This window comes from Columba livia, chromosome 16, assembly GCF_036013475.1.
Source record: "Columba livia isolate bColLiv1 breed racing homer chromosome 16, bColLiv1.pat.W.v2, whole genome shotgun sequence".
Lineage (NCBI taxonomy): Eukaryota > Metazoa > Chordata > Aves > Columbiformes > Columbidae > Columba > Columba livia.
This window is the reverse complement of record NC_088617.1, coordinates 5,411,595-5,428,862: the sequence shown is the minus strand read 5'-3', so window position 1 is coordinate 5,428,862 and position 17,268 is coordinate 5,411,595. Positions and strand designations below refer to the sequence as shown.

Below are 17,268 nucleotides of genomic sequence, written 5' to 3'. Positions count from 1 at the left end.
AAGCAGGTGCCCAGCAAGTAGCTGATACATAGGGGCACCTTGACAGGACACCTGGAGCACTATGCTCCAGGGGATTAGCTCAGAGGTTTGCAATGTTTGCAGCACCTCTCTGAGTGCACACCTGCACCCCCACACTGTGCAGCCAGAGCAGCATCCCCCCAGCACAGCACCCCCAGCCCTACTGCTCTCTCACAAGGGACAAACGCGCCACACGCCCCTGCCGCTCTCTTGGCACTTGACGTCCCCGCCAGCCCTGCTGTCGCCAGTCCCAGGAGCCTCGCTCACCATCGGGATTCTTCATCTCCTGCAGCCCAGAGGCTTTTGCACAGCACTTATCACTGCAGTATCCAAGAACCAATCTAATTGATGTGACACCAATTATTCAAGTATCACTAAATGCAGAACTAATGCATCTGTGTGTACAAACCTCCTAGACCCTGAGCATGAGATTATAACTCTGACGTGAAAGGAGCCAGCTCGGGAGCACCCACTCTCAGCTGAGCCCCAGCCACCGCAACACTGGCCAGCCCTGCCAGGACACGGCTGTGCCGAGAGGCAGCATGGCACGGGACACCAGCGGCACATCCACACCCAGCATGGCACGGGACGCCAGCGGCACATCCACATCCAGCATGGCACGGGACGCCAGCGGCACATCCACACCCAGCATGGCACGGGACGCCAGCGGCACATCCACACCCAGCATGGCATGGGACACCAGCGGCACATCCACACCCAGCATGGCACGGGACACCAGCGGCACATCCACACCCAGCATGGCACGGGACACCAGCGGCACATCCACACCCAGCATGGCACGGGACGCCAGCGGCACATCCACACCCAGCATGGCATGGGACACCAGCGGCACATCCACACCCAGCATGGCACGGGACACCAGCGGCACATCCACACCCAGCATGGCACGGGACACCAGCGGCACATCCACACCCAGCATGGCACGGGACACCAGCGGCACATCCACACCCAGCTGCCAGCACTGAGAGTCAGGGCCTGCGGCTCCGCACAGACCGCGCTGTATCTGTGGTGGGTCCTGCACAGCTGGGCTGGCAGAGCTGCTGCGGCCTCTTCAACAGCTGGCCCGTGGAGCTGCGAGCTCTTGCAGGGCAGTTCAAGAGCCATTTCTGGGCTGCTCAGTGCAGCCCATGCAGCGAGCATAGCTCTTGGCTTGGGCACGGACCAGTGCTGGGAAAAGCCATCCATTGCATTTCAAATTTTACAGTGAAATTAAGCTATGCCTGGACACACAGAACTTGGCATAGGCAGCAGTTTGTATTTTGTAAATTGCTTTCTACAATCAATTAGAGAGAAGAGACGGCTGGTGGCCTGGGGACACAGGGTGGCTCTGGGTCTCTGCTGTGCAGCCTCAGGAACAGTCCCTGCCCCAGCAGAGCAGCCTGGGCAGTAAAGCAGAGAGGCCTCAGGTGAACTGGGGACTGCAGCAAGGTACAGCCAACATGGCAAAGCTCTAGCATCATCTCCCATCACATCTGGGCAGCAAGGATGGCAACTGCAGTGCAACTGCCGGGCTGCTTGGATGGCCAAGGGCTCAGCCTGGTTCTGGTTTGCTCAGTGTTTTCATTAAGGACCTGGATGATGGAATAGAGAAAGCGCTTATTAAATTTGCAGATGACACGAAGCTGGGAGGGACTACAAGTATCTTGGACGACAGGATTAGAATTCAAAATGATCTTGACAAATTGGAGAAATGGACTGGAAAAAATAGGATGAAATTCAACAGGGACAAGTGCAAGGCAGTACACTGTGCTGGGAACAATCAGCTGTGCAAACACAGGCTGGGGATGGCAAGGCCGGCGGCATGGAGCCCAGCCGGGCGTGAGAGCGGGGCCGTGCAGGCAGGAGGCGCGGGCAGGCAGGAGCATGCTGCCCACTTGGCATGGAGCTCCTTTGGGAACCAGAGGAGCAGGGACCATGGGGAGGCAGAAGGAACAGATGTAGGGAGAGGGTCTGCAGAGGGGAGAAGAACTGCCTCTGGCCTCCATCAGCCTGATCCCTCAGAACCATCATGGGCTCAACGGGATCCCGCACGCCAGCCAGGAACCGCAGTAAGGTCTGGCTGGACCCCGGGCTCCCTGCACAGCAGAAGTGGGGCTGGACAGGGTTACCCTGGCTCTGCTGTCCCCCTGCCTTTGCCAGCTCAGAGCCAGGGCAACCACTGCCGTTGGTGCCCAAGGAGCTGCCCTTAAACCTTTCCCATTGCAGCCCTGCTGCGGCAGAGCCCTGGCACAGCCCAGCACCGGCAGTTTTGCTTCAAAGGTGCTGCCTGTGCCCAGGGCTCAGCCGGCGATCTGGCCGCAGCCCCTGCCCCACGGTGACCCCCCAGCAGCGCAGCTGTGCCCGGGCTGGACGTGGCTGCCTGGCTTGGGCTTTGTGCCTGTGCAGCCCCCCTTGCTCCTTCCCTGCGCTCCAGCAATTAGAGTTCCAGCCAGCACCCTCCCAGCCTGAGCAAACACTGAGACTCATTTAAATAAATTAAGAAGACATAATAAATCAAAGGGAAATGAGGGGCCGTGCCTGGGGGCAGACAAGTCACTCGAGTTTAATTACATTGGCAAGCCTCTCACAAGGAAAGCACAGCGAGTCCCACACGCAGCGAGCACAGATGTGCGGGAGCGGGCAGAGCCCCACGGCAGGGCTGGCAGCACCGCCGCGCAGCCCGTGCCCGGCACAGCACCAGCACAGCACCAGCTCTGCTGGCAGCACCCAGGTGTGTGCCTGTAGAGGCAGCTCCTGACAGCGGCCGCTCCTGGTGCCTGTGTGGGCAGCTGGTGTCCTGGTGGCACCGTGAGAGCCCCGGCACGTGGCCACCGGCAGCTCCGTGGAGCCGCTGGCAGCAGCCGGTCCCACAGGGGAGCAGCCAGGGCAGCCGCAGGGTCCTGCCTGCCCCGGGCCCCATCTGTGCCCCTGCCCGGGCCCGCTGGCACCACCGATGCTCAGGAAGCAGCAGCACTGGCAGCACCTCTCTGCCGCCGCACAAGATTTACAGCCCGTCCCCTGTTGTTTAAAGACTCTCGCTCACAGCTGCAGTTGGGACTCCAGAACGAGCTTTGTGTAGAGGCAGCAAATTTATGAGACTGGCTCTGAATCCCCAGTCACATCAGGGGCCAATTCGTCTTCCCAGGGCTAAGGATGAAATTAAATTATTGTAAAATAAATCTGTAAAAGTGATGAAAAGACCATCACTCGGCAGCAAGGGTGGGGCACTGGGAACACACGCGCAGCTGTGACGGATGGGGCTCACCAGGTGATAAAGCTCCCGGGACCCAGCGGCTCAGGGATTTTTGCTGTAATCTCACTAAAGAGATGTTGTTTACAGGAAAAAGGGTACTTTGGGGAGGAAATTGCATTTCAAGGTTAAAGAAAAAAAAATGCAGTGAGTCTCCCAGGGAGCCCGTTTACGTGCAAAATGGTGGCAGGCAGAGACAAGTGTGCAGATGCTGGAGAGAAGTAAGGCCAGGACACGGGCTGCAGGCAGCACCTTGCACGTGAGAGTGCAAAGGGTCGAGGTCACGTGCGTGCTGGCCAGCCTGGCCGCGGCCGGAGCGGGGAGCAGGCGCTGGCACCGCGGATGCCGCCTGCCGAGGCTCCCTGCCCAGGCACAAGGCAGGAGCGCCAGGGAGTGCATGCTGGTGGTAATTTATTTATTTTTTTTCCTGGGATGACTGGAAAAAATAATGACTTCATCTTACACTGTTTTGGCTGTCTGTTTAACAATGGGCCATTAGCACAGCTCAGCATGGGGAAGGGATTTATTTAGGGGACGCAGTGGCAGAGACAACTCAGCACCAGGTGCTTAATAGTGTTTCAGAGGTATCAGACTGTTGCAGTGCTCAGAAAATGCAGCTGTAGGGAGTTCGGAGACTTTATTCTTCACTTCTGAGAAATCCCACAATACCAGTAGTGATTTCTCAGCTCTGCCCTAAGCACAAAAGCAGCGTGGAGAAATCAGCGGCTTTGAAGGGCCAAGGTGCCAACCAGCTGCCAGCCATGGCACATCACAGCCACCCAGCACTGGCAGGACCTGGCACCGGCACACCCGGGTCCTTGTCCCTGCCCAGGGTCCCGCTGAACACAGGAGCTCCCCTCTGCCCCCAGCAAACACTCCCAGCACCGCACAGGGGAGGGAAACATTCCCCTGGCCCGGGGAAAGCCCTGACCTCCCAGGGCTGCTTGTGCCGCTGCCCAGGCAGCCCCAAGGCACAGCAGACTCTACTGGAGCTTTCTCCACACTTTGATGGGCTGAACAGACACTATCACCTGCCAGACATCCATCATCTGCCAGTAGCCTTCTGGCTCCTGCAAACTCTGCAGCACAGCCCCAGCTCCAGTCCTGCCACCAGCCGCGGAGCAGATCAGGTGCACCAGCAGGTCCCTTCCCTGTGACAGGCACTGAACCCTGAGAGTGGGATGCAGTGCTGGGGAAAGCCCTCACACCCACCCATACCACACAGACCCTGTCAGAACAACCCAGGGGTCTCCCAGCACCTGGCCACACTGCAGCTCAGCGAGAGGAGCTGGGTGGGCAGCCAGAGCAACCAGCCCCTTCTCCAGCACAGCCCTGGAGAGATGGTGTGGAGAGGGAAAGCTGAGCACAACGGAGATTCAGCCCTGCAGGCCCCGAGCAGGCAGAGCCAGAACCCAGTGAGAGCAGGCTTACCTGCACAGCTGTAGCACATGGCATCGGCATGGCAAACATGCATGGAGCTGGCAGCATGGGCACCCATGGCAGTGCAGCACCATCACACCCTAGGGACTCCTGCACCATGCTGCTCCCCACACCAAGCACCTCTCCAGAGGAGCAGGCAGGGCTCCTCTCTGCTCCTCTTAGCAGCTGGGCAGGGGTGTGCCCAGCACTCCCCTCAACCAGCCCCATGTGCACCTGATGGCCTGGTCACACCCCCTCAGGGCACAGGTGAGCTCCAGCTGCTGTCCCTGCTGCTCACACAGCCCCCCAGTGTGATCCAGTGCATCCCAGTGTGTCTCATGTCTTGCCCAGGGCTCCCACAGCTGAGCAGCTCCTGCCCTTCCCCAGCCCCCTTGGCCAGCAGAGCGGAGCCCGGGACAGGCTCTTTGCTGAGCCCCTTGCCCGCAGTCCCTCGTCTGTGCGAGGGGTCCCGCGGCAGCAGGCAGGGAGGCAGCAGTGTGCCGAGGTGGAAGTAAAGAGTTACTGAGCAAGCAGACATTCAATAATTCATGGTCACTGAACTGCAACAGGAACAACAACAAATAATAATACAGGAAAATGGGGAAAAACCTGAAATTGTTAGGCCAATGGTTCAAGCATGAAGAGAGCGTGCTGAAGGAGCGGGGCAGCAGTCACGCCATGCGCGGGCAGAGGGGTTGGTGACAGCTGCCCCATGGCACCCCCGGCCTGAGGGTCCCTGTCGCCCGTCGGGCTGTTCTGAGACACGTGCCCGGCTCAGGGGACGCCGGGCAGTGCCGCGCGCCAGCCCTCAGTGCCAGGTCAGCATGCAGGGAGCTTGTTCACGTCTCCAGGAGGCAGGGAAGGCAGATCTGCTCTCCCTAATTATAATTAGTGATGCTTACCATGGGAGTTTGCAAACACGGTTTAATTAGAGCAGCCGGGCTTCCTCCACACACTGTACCCTCCCCGGGGTCAAGGACAGAGCGGGAAGCGGGAGCTGCAAGATGCTCGGCAGAGTTTGGCTGCTGGGCTCACGTGGGATTTGCCCCTCCTCTTCGCCCACGGCCCGGAGGGCTGGCAAGGGCTCAGCTTGGCTCACTCAGGCTGGCAGGGAATTCCCCCTCTGTACAGACCCTTCTCAGGACCCAGTACTGCTGCTCTCTGCTCCCAGGGACGGGGAGGACACTCGCGCACAGCGACTCAGCCAGAGGCCAGCAGACACTGTGCTGGGAAATTTAATCTACAGCTACAAGAAAGGGCTGTGGAGTCTCTAGATGCATGAGCCTGCTTCTTCTGTCAAGAAGAAAAATAGGAAAGGGGTGCAGGGAATTAGACACGAAGCAGAGAGGGCGGGTGGTGGGGAGTCAGGGAGAGCAGGCGGTGTTTGAGCCTGTGGCAGGAGGGACTCGGCTGTGCCTGTCCCCAGCTCTGGGGGCAGCAGGGCAGACAGCGTTCAGGGCTGTCCCTGCCTGTCCTGTCACCTGCAAGAGCTGCAGGACACTCATCTGCGCTGTCCCAACCTCACTTGGAGAAGACATGGCTGGGGACATCCTTGCACTTGCTGAGGTGCCGTGTGTGGCGGTGTTGCTGAGCGCAGTTCGGGGGTCACACAGGTCCCTGCCGCTGGCAGCACGAGGGGACCTGGTGAGGGTCTTTGCTGGGACAGGCTGGGGGACACCGAGTCCCGCTCGCTCCAGGGCCGGGTGGACGTGGGTGCCCCCCGCTGTGCACTGTGCTCCCGCTGCCCCGCGAGGCCGTGTGGCGGAGCCCAGCTCGGTGTCTGGGTGACAGGTTTACAAATCACCATTGCAGCGTGAAGAGGGAGCTTGGCTGCCTCTGCATTCATCCCCGCGCTAATTACTGCCTCCCCGAGGAACCCGATCCATCTCACTGTAATTGACAAAAGGCAATTAAAAAGCAGTTGTGAATAAAGGGGGACATCTCTGGAGGGCCTGGCAGGAGAGATTTAGGTGGTCTGCTCCCTGGTCCCTTGGACACCTTCCAGCAGCACGGCTCAGTAGTGATGCTCGGGGCGGCTGTGCCCCTCCTGCCCGGCTGCCTGCCCAGCCCCGAGTGCTCTGCCCTGTGCCCAGCCCGGCACCTGCCCACGTTTCCTCCTGCCCTGCCAGCCACACAACCAGCCCTTTACCCTGCATAGGGTCTCTGTACAGACCTGGACACCCAGCCACACATGCTCTCTGGCCCCCTCCCCATGGCATGGACTTGGTGGCAGTAGCACCCTGCACCATGTGGAGCCAATGCCAGCAGCCAGCAGAGCCTGGCCCAGGGGCTCCCGTCCAGCCCTTGCTGGGACAAGGCTCCAGAGCTGGGACAGCCCCAGCATCTTCCTCCGCCAGGAACTTTAGTAGACAAGATGGACATGGGGAGAGGCAGCAGAGCAGTGCTGGGAGCACCTCAGCCCCGCTGCCTGCACCGCCGCAGAGCGCAGCCTTGCAGGAGACAAAGGGCAATCAGCAGTGAGTGGCACGGAGCTGGGCGTGAAGAGCGGCTGATTGAGGAAGAGACACGTCAGATGCCTCTTGTGCAGAGCGATCTCCTGATTGTGGAGAGCTGCAGGTGCGGGTGCTGCCAGCTCACCTGCGGAGACACAGCCCTGCGGCAGGGGGAGGGTGGGCAGCGTGCGGGCAGGAGCAGCCCCCGGGCACGGCAGAGCCGCTCACTCTGGGCCAGGGCTCACAAGAGCTGCCCAGGGAGGCACACACCCGTGCTGGGCAGCGCTGCAGCCCCGAAAGCCCCAGTGCACATGGCTCCAGCAGCCCTGGCCCCTCTGGCTCCTGTTGCGGACAACCTGCCTGCCCACGGCCCTGCGGTGGGGCTGACAGGGGTGCTTCTGTGGGGCATGTGGGTCTGGCAGGGCCGCCTCGCTCTCCAGCAGTGGCAGATGGCAGATGTGCTGATGCTGGGATGTTCTTCACCATCTGTTGGGTCTAATTGACTTCCTGCAGAAGTTCTTAAAAAAAATTAAACCAGTTGCAAGAACAAAATTGTTAATTAAAAGGCCTTTTGATTAGATAGACAAATATTTACCAATTATGACTGACCTCGGTGACTATTTTTGTCTGCAAACTCCACAATCAGCAGTTATCTCAGCAATTAGGTCTGCAGTGATGATTCCCCCGTGTAACCCCCCCCAGGGATGTCCCTGCAGCAGGGGACAGGCCAGCGGCAGGAGGGCCCCGGTGCTGCTGGGCAGAGAGGTGAGTTCCCCCAGCACCGCCCCGCGCAGGGACCCCACTCCTGCCGTGGGTGCCGAGGGCTGTGCCAGGACCTGCTGCAGGGCCCAGCCCCACTCGCAGCCACCGGAGCTCAAACCCACCTGCCCCCGCCGCGCTGGCACCACGTGCCCGTGGGCTGTGGCCCCACTCACAGAAGGACCCGCGGGCTGCACCGCGCCGAGGGGCGCACGGAGGGAGGCACGGGGAGCAGCACCAGCTGCACACTCCCAGGGCGGGACGTCGGTTTTAATGTGGTAAGAAATTGATGGATGATTCTGAGCAAGTGGATGTTCAGTGTAAATTACCCATGTTAGGTTCCAATCCGTGGCTAATTCATTAGACACACGTTCCTACACAAAAATAAAAAGCCTTCTGCGTGCATTGTTCACCAAATGCTCTAAAGAAAAGATGTGGGGAGGCGAGGCAGGCTCTTGACCCACTCTTCTGGTTAAATCCTAATTCCCAGCCCCTCTGCTCCCACCGTGATGAGCGGGAACGGCTCCAGCCCAGCCGTGCAGCTGCCAGGGAAGCGCTGCCAGCGCCTGCCCGTTCCCAGAGCCACCCTGGCCTGGGGCTCGAGAGCAGAGGGGCTGCGGGGGAGCATGGGGAGAACCCACCATCAGCTCTGGCTGGAGGACAAACCCTGGGCATCCAGCCTGGCAAAACCCCACGGTGGTTGTGATGGCTCTTTCCCAGGATCTCGCACCTTGTAGAGTCTTATTAATGGAGTGGGAAAGCTAATTGTGATTAAAGTAACGATGGTGCTAAACAGATAATTCTGCACTGAAGAGCAAGATAGATTTTTTTAAGTGAATATAAAAGGAAAAGATGGAGTAACCAGTCTTTAAAAATACAGAGGTTGGTAAGTGAGGATTCATTTTTGTATTAGCACAGGGATCTCCGGGGAGGCATGCATCTGCATCCCCAGAGCCCGAGACTGCACAGCTCTTAATAAATGGCACAGCAGCAATGCTGGGCCTGCCCGCTTCATTACCATGACTACTGCACTCGGCTTTTACAGAAAACTAAATATTGAACAGAGAGCAGATGTGTGGAGGATCCCAGCCCTCCCCAGTCATCAGCACCATCTCCACGGGCAGCTGTGACCCCAGGAGGCAATGCTCAGCCATGGGGCCACAGGCCAGGAGAGGTGGCCAGTGTCCCTGTCCTGGGCCAGGAGAGGTGGCCAGAGTCCCCATCCTGGGCCAGCCACAGGAGCCCTCACACCCAGCCAGGGGAGCGGGGACCAGGCCAAGCCATGGGCTCAGCAGGACACCCTTCTCAGACGGCACAACACAACTGCCTGTGCGGAGCAAAGCTCTGTTCCCTCCTGCAGAGCCAGGACCTCACCTCGCCATGAAGGCTGCAGGAGCAAACCATTCCCGGTGCCCGGGATCCTCATCCCTGTGCCGGCGCTTTGGCCATGCCTGCTGTGGCAGGGCAGCTGCAGGGCGCTCGGTATGCTGGCCTGGGGACGGCGCACCCTGGGACGAAGGATGCCTGGCACAAACACCCACGTTCAGCCACCCCGCGGGGCTCAGCTGCCGATTCCAGCAGACCCCAGGACCAGAAACTTGGCAAATGTCCCGTGGCTCCTTCTTCCCGCAACGACTAGCACAGGAGGCAGCAGGGAGGGAGTTAGCATATCAGGACTGCTGGAGGTTATTGCTTTCATAAATAGATAGCATGCAGGCGCTCGAGGTAAGCAAGATGGGAGCAGAGCCCATGTCTCAGCACAGCTCCTGCCTGCAGACGCCTTTGCCTGGTCTCATGTCTCAAGGGCTCCCCAGGGCTCATCTCTGCCCTGCAGCTACTGATTCCTGCTCCCTGGTTGCCCCGGGGCATCCTGCTCCCCTGTGCTCTCCCACCCTCACTGCGCATTTCTACTTGCCCCTCTAAATGTTCTAATACTGTAAAAGACCCATCAGAAACCTTCCACTCCAGAGGGATATATATTATCTAAATTTGATAAGACAACTTAATTTCTCTCTGTGTCTGTTACTGGCGATAAAACTGGGAGACTTTTATGACCTGGAGTCCTCTGTAAGATTGTCAGGAACTTATTATACAAGGTATAACTGGATTTCTCTCCACAGATGGCTCGCAGCCATGAGCTGTAACGCAATTCTGCAGCACATTTGGTAGAATAAATGCAAAGAGCTTGTTACAGTGAGTTAGATAAGAGAGACGGGAACATGGCTCTCGGAGGCTCATTCGGCATCTGATGTGCCTTTTCCCTCACTCTGAAGGACGACTTGGAAAAGTGCATTTCACACCAATGAAGCAGACAAGCCCTTCCCAGACCAGTGTGGCACATTGGGGGGACAGGCCCTGGTGAGCTGTGGCACAGCTGCCCACCCGGTCCCCCCACGCGCGGCAACTGCTGCCCCAGCAAACAGCCCCGCAGCCGCCGTCCCTCTCCATGTCCCTTTCCTGGGCCCTTACGGCAGGCTCATCTGTTATAGTTATCACACGGCCCATTCAGGCTCTGACCAGATAAAGGCTGGTGATTTTTTATTTACTGATTTTTTATTTCAGCATCCTGTAGGCAGGATGCCGTGCAGCGCACTCATTTATCTCAATTTGCTCCCTCCTACCTCCCATCCCTATTTTTTCAGCAGAGCCTTGGAGGTGAAAGCCTTATCTGTGTGGTTCTCTTGCATGCAGAGAGCAATCGTGGCCCCTCCTTGTATGGACCCTGACAGGGCTATTTACTGTCGGAGGAGTGGCTATGTGGCCTGGAGATGCAATCGGTCCCTCTGTGGCCACAGCACCCTGGGCCACGCCAACCCTGCACTGCTGTGCCAGCGGCTGCAGTGGGGCTCATGCACGGGCTGCCCAGGCTCCCGGCCAAGCAGCCGCTCTGCAGCAATCGTTGCAGAACACCAAATACCCCCAAACTCAGACCACATTAGAGCAAACAGGAATGGCCGGAAACAATCAGCCAGCGACAGCATCTTCCTCCCGTGGTGGTTCGGGCCACCCATTCTTGTGCAGGCCCGCTGGGCTGCAATCCCTGGTGCGGGCAGAACCAGCTCCACAGCCTGCCCGGCTTCTGCCTTCGCCCTGCCTGCACCCTGCCTGTGCATCTCTGTGGGCAGCCCCGGTGGTCGGTGGGCAAAGCAACACTGGTCCCCAGCCCTCAGACCCCACAAAGCACCATGGGCCAGGAGCCTGGCTCAGAGAAGAGGCTGCAGCACAACGTGGCTGCATTAATGCTGGGTGAAATGTGTTGTTATGTGCATCAGGTTTTGTAATGGAACACGTTTAAAATTCAATAGAAAGAAAGATTAAAAAATAAGTTTCTTATCTAAAGGAGCCATAGAGCCAGTGAGGAAATTATGAATGTCTCGTTGTCCAAGGTTAAAGAGTGAGAGCTGAGGCATAAAAAGGCAGGAGATAAGATGAAATGTTTTCTGTTCAAATGAATGGGCTCCACTCTGCTCCGTAATAAACGATCAGTGTCAATATGACAAATTAATTCTGCATTGAGCTCCATTCAACATGTGCAGGGCGAGGAGTGGCTGCAGGAGCAGTACAGTCGTGGCCACAGCCTCCACTGCCAGATCTGCGCCCTCGGGTAAAGCCGCTATTTCGCAACCTGTTGCTCCAGGAACACGTCCTGGAGGGCAGCACAGGAGTGACCCCATGCCCCCAGCCTTGCAGCGCCCCCCCACGGCTGGCAGAGCCCCTGGCGAGCGCTGGGGCTGGCAGGGTGGCCATTGCCTGAAGAGGGATGCTCTCGCTGTCCCAGAGCTGCCCATCGTGCTGGCCGGAGCCCAGCCCAGCCGGGGCTGCGGCTCCACAGGGGTCTGCTCTGCCCATGGTCCCATGGGTTGAGGAGGGAGTGCCCAGGCCCCAACCACGGGCTGCAGGACCCGGTGGAGGCTGCAGCCACCCTGGGCTCCCCCCCTGGCCCCAGCTCTGAGTGCTCCACTGCCCCTGGGGAGATGGGGACTACGGCAGGACCCCAAGGACGAGGGGACAAGATGACGTGTCCCAGGCTGGCAGCTGTGATGGCTGCAGCAGAGCTGTGCCAGCACAAGGAGCTGCTGGCAGAACAGCCAGGTGACCCCGAGGAAGAGATTGGACCTTTTAAAAGAGACAGTGACAAATGAAGCTCCTTTCCAGCTCGAGGCATGGAGGAAGGAGGCAGAGAGGCGCTTCCAGGAGCCGTGAGCTGAAGGTCACCCAGGAGCTGGATGACGCTGCCACAGGGCGAGAGGAGCCCAGGGAGGATGGTGCGGGATGGGAGGTAGTACGGTAGGTGCAGGATGCAGTGGGCAGCACCAGAGTTGCAGCACCAGTGGGAGGAGAGGGGGAACAGGAGCCATCCCCACCCTGGGAGAGGACAGGCAGGGACTGGGGGGGGCCTGAGGATTATGCTTCTGGGCATCATGGTGTCCAGGGCTGTGGCCTGGCTCTGCCAGACCCACCGCAGTCCTGCCTGAACCCCCACACTGGTGAGCAATGCTGCTGCAGACTCGTTTCCCACTGACGAGCAGTGAACCCAGGGATGGGAACACAATTCCTGATGGTGGGAAGCACACTGCCCACCCTGGCAAAGCCAGTGAACCAGCCACCTCTGCCACGCTCCAGGCACCGCTCCTGCCACAGCCAAGCCTGGTGCTGAGGCCCAGGGGAACGGGAGCCAGCGCCAAGGGCTGTGCCACGGAGGGCAGGAAGGGGATGGCCACACCAGCTCAGTGGATCCAGTGGATCCCAGCGGAGCGGCTGCTGTTACTATTCATGGGAGATCCTTAGTGAGAGACACACTGTTGCAGAAGACAAATCACAGCTGACACACAACACTGTTACTCCATGTTTATCTCCAGCTGCCTCAGGGCAAGAGCAGGTGAAGTTAGAGCAGCCGAGGAACAAGAACTGATGCAGCCCCGAGCGGATCCACGGCCCCATCCTGCCCCAGCACCGGGCTGGCGCACCACCAGCCTCTGCCCAAACAGGCGGGCACAGCAGGGGTGGAGCCAGGCGGCAGAGCTGCCTTTGGGGCACAGCAAGTGCCCCTGTAGCAGCACCGGCTGCCCCGCAGGGGCCAAGCAGGGCTGCCCCCGCCATGGTGCCCCCATGCCGCGGTGCCCCTGCCAGGACAGGGTCTAGGGGGCTGCAGCAGGACCAGATCCTGGAAGGGCTCCTTCCCCATCTTGTTCTCAGACACTGACACTGGAGATGGAATGGAAACAGCATCTCAACAGCTGAGATTAAAACAAGAAAATGAGTATAGAAATGATGTTTGTTAAAGTGAAATAGCTAATATAATCCTCAAAGGATTTTTCCTTTTGACTTAAAAAAAAAAAATCTAATATCTTCATTTCCATACCTTTTTTAAGCTAATTTGTGGAAAATTAAAATGGTGAGCCCACAAAGGCTGCAGTTTAATTGAATCTTGCATCAGCCCTTGGTGAGCAGTCTCTCTTGGATTCCTTGATTAGTTCCCTCCATTAAATCATTTTTGCATCGTTTAGCTGAGATACTGTCTTCTGGCGGGTCTGGGACTCAGGGACCTGGATAACTCAGTCTCCATCTGAGCAGATGTAAAACGACACACCACGCTCTGGAGAACTGTCTTACTTGGCCTCCTGCGTCTGTGGGGCTGGCTTGCTGGCACGGGCAGGCAGCGCCGGGCAGGGCTGGGGCGCGGGACTCGCCCAGGGAGCAGCCGGAGCGAGCGCGGAGGCGGCAGGACAGGGGCGGCGGAGGCGGTGAGAGCCATGCTCAGCACCAGGTGCTCAGAGCAGGCTCTGGCCCAGCCGTGGAGACACGGGGTGCAGCAAGGAGCACAGTGTAACACCCGGCAGGGGATGTCCTCCCGCTCTGCCTGCCGGGCAGCGCCCCATGCTCTGTGCACACACAGGATGTGGCCACAGCCCTGGGAGCCGTGCGGAGTTCACCTTCTGCCTCTCCTTGCTGAACATCCCCTCTAAGTGCAGATAAATTACACCTATGAGGGACAGTGCACAACCTAGTAGGAAGAGCATTTACAGCCTCCCCATCCCACGGCACAATGTCCTGACAGGGACAGAGTCACTAAATCTCTCTGAAGCCACCAGCAGCAGCTGCACGCCAGGACAGCCGACACAGCTCCAGCCCAGCAAGCCGCATCCCAGCCTCACCAGTTGCTGCTGTACTACAGAGACGTGGGTGCTCGCCGAGCCAGCTCATCCCTGCGCATCACCCAAGGAACAGCAGCACCTCTCCCTGCCCCCGCCACGGTGCACGAGTTTTCTGATGGCCTTGTCAGGCTATCATGTCCTGTAGATTAAAACAGATTTATCTAAAGTCCTTTTCACCCCATTAGATTACTCTGGATTAACCTTGATCTCAGTAATAGATGCTATAAATGTAAGTCCCGCTCAGGGGGATTTTATCCATATGTTCTTGGAAGGCAGAAAGTAGATAAATTCTTAGAGAAGGTCTTACTGAGTGATTAGAAAGATTTAACCTCTTCAGAGCCAGCTGGAGCCACATACCCCTCTGCAGGCGAGCGCCCAGCCCTGCTGCCATGGGCAGTGCCCCCCACCACCCTGGCACCATGCTGGGGCATGTCCTGCCCTGGCACTGGGGAGGGAGACACAGCATGCGGTGTGACACCGGCCTGACGCTGCTGCTGTGCAGAGCCGTGACGCTGCCTGTGCACAGCAGGATCGAGCAGGCAGTGCTGTGCAGGCAGGGCACACCGCTGACCAGCATTCTGGCTCTGTTAAAGCCTTGACCTTGCACTTGAGCGAGAGTCTCACAACAACTTCCTCCTGTGTCCCTCAGGACTGCGAGTGCCCTGGAGCAGCAGCTGCCACCAAGCACCTGAGCTCTGCTGGCATGTCCTGCTCTGCGCCTTCAGAGCCAAGGGCTGCCTGATTCTGTCCCTGCCCTGATTTACAGCCTGTGGTTTCCTTGATGAGAGCTTCATGCTTCTTCCATCACCAGAATGGAAAAGCCTGTTGGGTAGAGCAGACTGCAGTCCTTTCAGTGTTTGATGGCCAAGAAACAGTTAGTTCAAGGAGTCCTGAAGGCAGAAGGAGGAAATTAAGGCAGCCATAAGAGCAGAGGAAGGAGCGAGCCGGTACGTCGCTGTGCATGGCACCAGGAGTGCACCCACAGGCGTGGCCTGAAGGGGTGGAAGGAACCAAAACGAATTCCCCATGCCCTCCTGCTGCTGATGTTCAGTTTCTCTAAGCGCAGGCTAGAGTCAGAATCAAGCTCAGCTCTTCCAGGAAAGCCTGGCCAGCAAGTTGCCTTCTGCTTGCTCATCAGAGACACACTTAAGGGAGGAAGAAGAGTTTGGCACTGGGCTGGACTGCACAGCAAGGGCACACGCTGGCCTGTGCAGGGGGCAGGAAGGTCACGGCTCTGTCCGCAGCACAGGGACTGCCTGCTCGGCCAGGTCTCCCTGCAGCATGCCACAGCAGGGGCTGTGGGAGGTCAGCCTGCAGGCTGTGCCACAGACCATCCTGTGCCCTGCACCTGCCCCACCACCAGGTGCAGCCCTGCCAGCTCAGGGGCACTCGTTGCACCAGATTTCAGCCCCACTGGCAGTGCCCCCATAGACCCATCTGCAGTCGAGGGCAGACAGAGCGTCACCCACCCCATGCATCCCCCAGCCAGGCTGCGCCATGCAGGCACCTCTGTGCACGTGGCAGACATGAGCACTGGAGGAGGACTCGCACTGTTCACAGGGTTTGATGAAAATGCACGCGGTAGGCAGTGCCCTCCAGTCAGGGCCTCCACCTGATGAGCTGCGGCATGAGGACAGCAGAGCCAATCAAGCCGACACGAGCAGGAGCTCTGTGCTAGGCAGCCGGCACACAGGATGCAGAGTGAATAATACATCGGCTGCCCTCGAAGGGCAGTGTGTTCGTTAGCGCCCTGACCTCGCCGCCTCCCTGACCTGCCAGTATCCACAGTGCAGCTGCAGCCATGCATCTCCCAGGGATGCCTTTGCAGACATCTGTGCATGCCTTGACAGGCCGACACCCCTCCGGAGGCAGCTCTGCGGGCTGGCTGTGCCACATCTTTCTTCCTCATCTCCCTGGGCCCCCACTTCCTCCAGGAACGTCTGCTCACCAGACCTCTCCTCAAGATGTGGCTGCCCCAGCCATCACCAAAAGGTTGGGGTGTGCCAACCCCCTGCGCAGAGCCAGCGAGAGCCCCCAGTGCCCACGAGACACAGTCACCAGCAACGGGGAGCACGGAGAGCCCCAGCCCAGCACGGCGCAGTCCCAGGTGCCACCGTCCCCAGACACCGCCTCGAGGTGCCAGGGTTTGTCCTGCTGTGCTCCTCCTCCCAGGGGGGCCAGGAGGTCTTACTGAGACATACAGAAATTCTGCCTGCTGCCATGAGCTGTCACCTCCGATTCTGCTGAATATTTAAAAACCGCCTGAATCTGAAGTGACAAATCCATCATTGACCATCTGCCACTCTGCACGGTCACCCTGCAGCAGTCCCTGACATTTCCAGCTCTGCCCTGACACGAGCCAGTAACTCGGAGATGAAAGGCATCAGCCTCAGCAGGCTGACAGGCGCTGCACCCCGCCAGCCCCGGGCCCCTTCACGGCCCTTGCGGAAGGGACAGCCAGGTACAGGGGTCCCTCCTGCCCCTCCCCGGCAAAGACTTGGTGACTGTGCAGACTCCTGCCAAGCACACGGCTCCACACACACCAGCCCAACTGCCAGCACAATCCGCAGGACACAGCCCATGAGACACTCCGCTGAGTGCACAGCTGTCCCCAGAGGTGGCTGGGAGCAGCACCCCGGCCATCCAGAGAACTGCTGTCCCCAGGGACAGGGGCTGCTGCACACCCGCAGGCAGTGCCGTGCCCTCCGCACCTGTGCCACAAGTTCCCCCAGCTCAGCCAAGTGCAAGAGGCTCCAGCTGAGGTCTCCAGCAGCTGGTCTGTCCCCAGGGCGGCAAAGGAGCTCTGCCACATCCCCAGTGCATGTTTGTGCAGCTGCACCGACACGTGCTCTGCACGAGGATCTGGGTGGACATCTCCTTGTGGAGAAAGGACAACCCACCCCAGGCCTCCTCCCTGTCACCTGGCCGTCATCTTTACTGCAGGCAGATCAGCGCTCGCACCTTGCAGACCCACAGCTCCAGGGGATAGGCTGCTTCCAGGCAGGGTCATTCCTGTAAAAGAGTAAACATTGATTGCCACTTGTCCCCTTGGCAGCAAACCACTCAGACTCCACTGCGTGGCTACAGCAGCTCCTGCAAGGTGAGCCCACACTAAGCCCTGTCCATCCCTCCCACCCAGGGACAGGTGAGTGGCCTCCTTGGCTGCCAGGTGCCCTCCCCCAGCTACTCCGCACGGTATGCAGGGGAGTTACAA

The 17,268-nt window shown here is 58.9% G+C and overlaps 1 long non-coding RNA gene across 1 annotated transcript; it reads right to left on the bottom strand.

The window, feature by feature from the left end:
* Positions 1-1,273: 1,273 nt before the first annotated feature.
* LOC110355845 (uncharacterized) lies at positions 1,274-16,965 on the bottom strand. Its single transcript, XR_002408821.2, has 2 exons — positions 4,700-16,965; positions 1,274-1,610 (listed from the first exon to the last, which is right to left on the bottom strand). It is a non-coding gene; the product is annotated as an uncharacterized LOC110355845 (long non-coding RNA).
* Between the last annotated feature and the right edge of the window lie 303 nt (positions 16,966-17,268).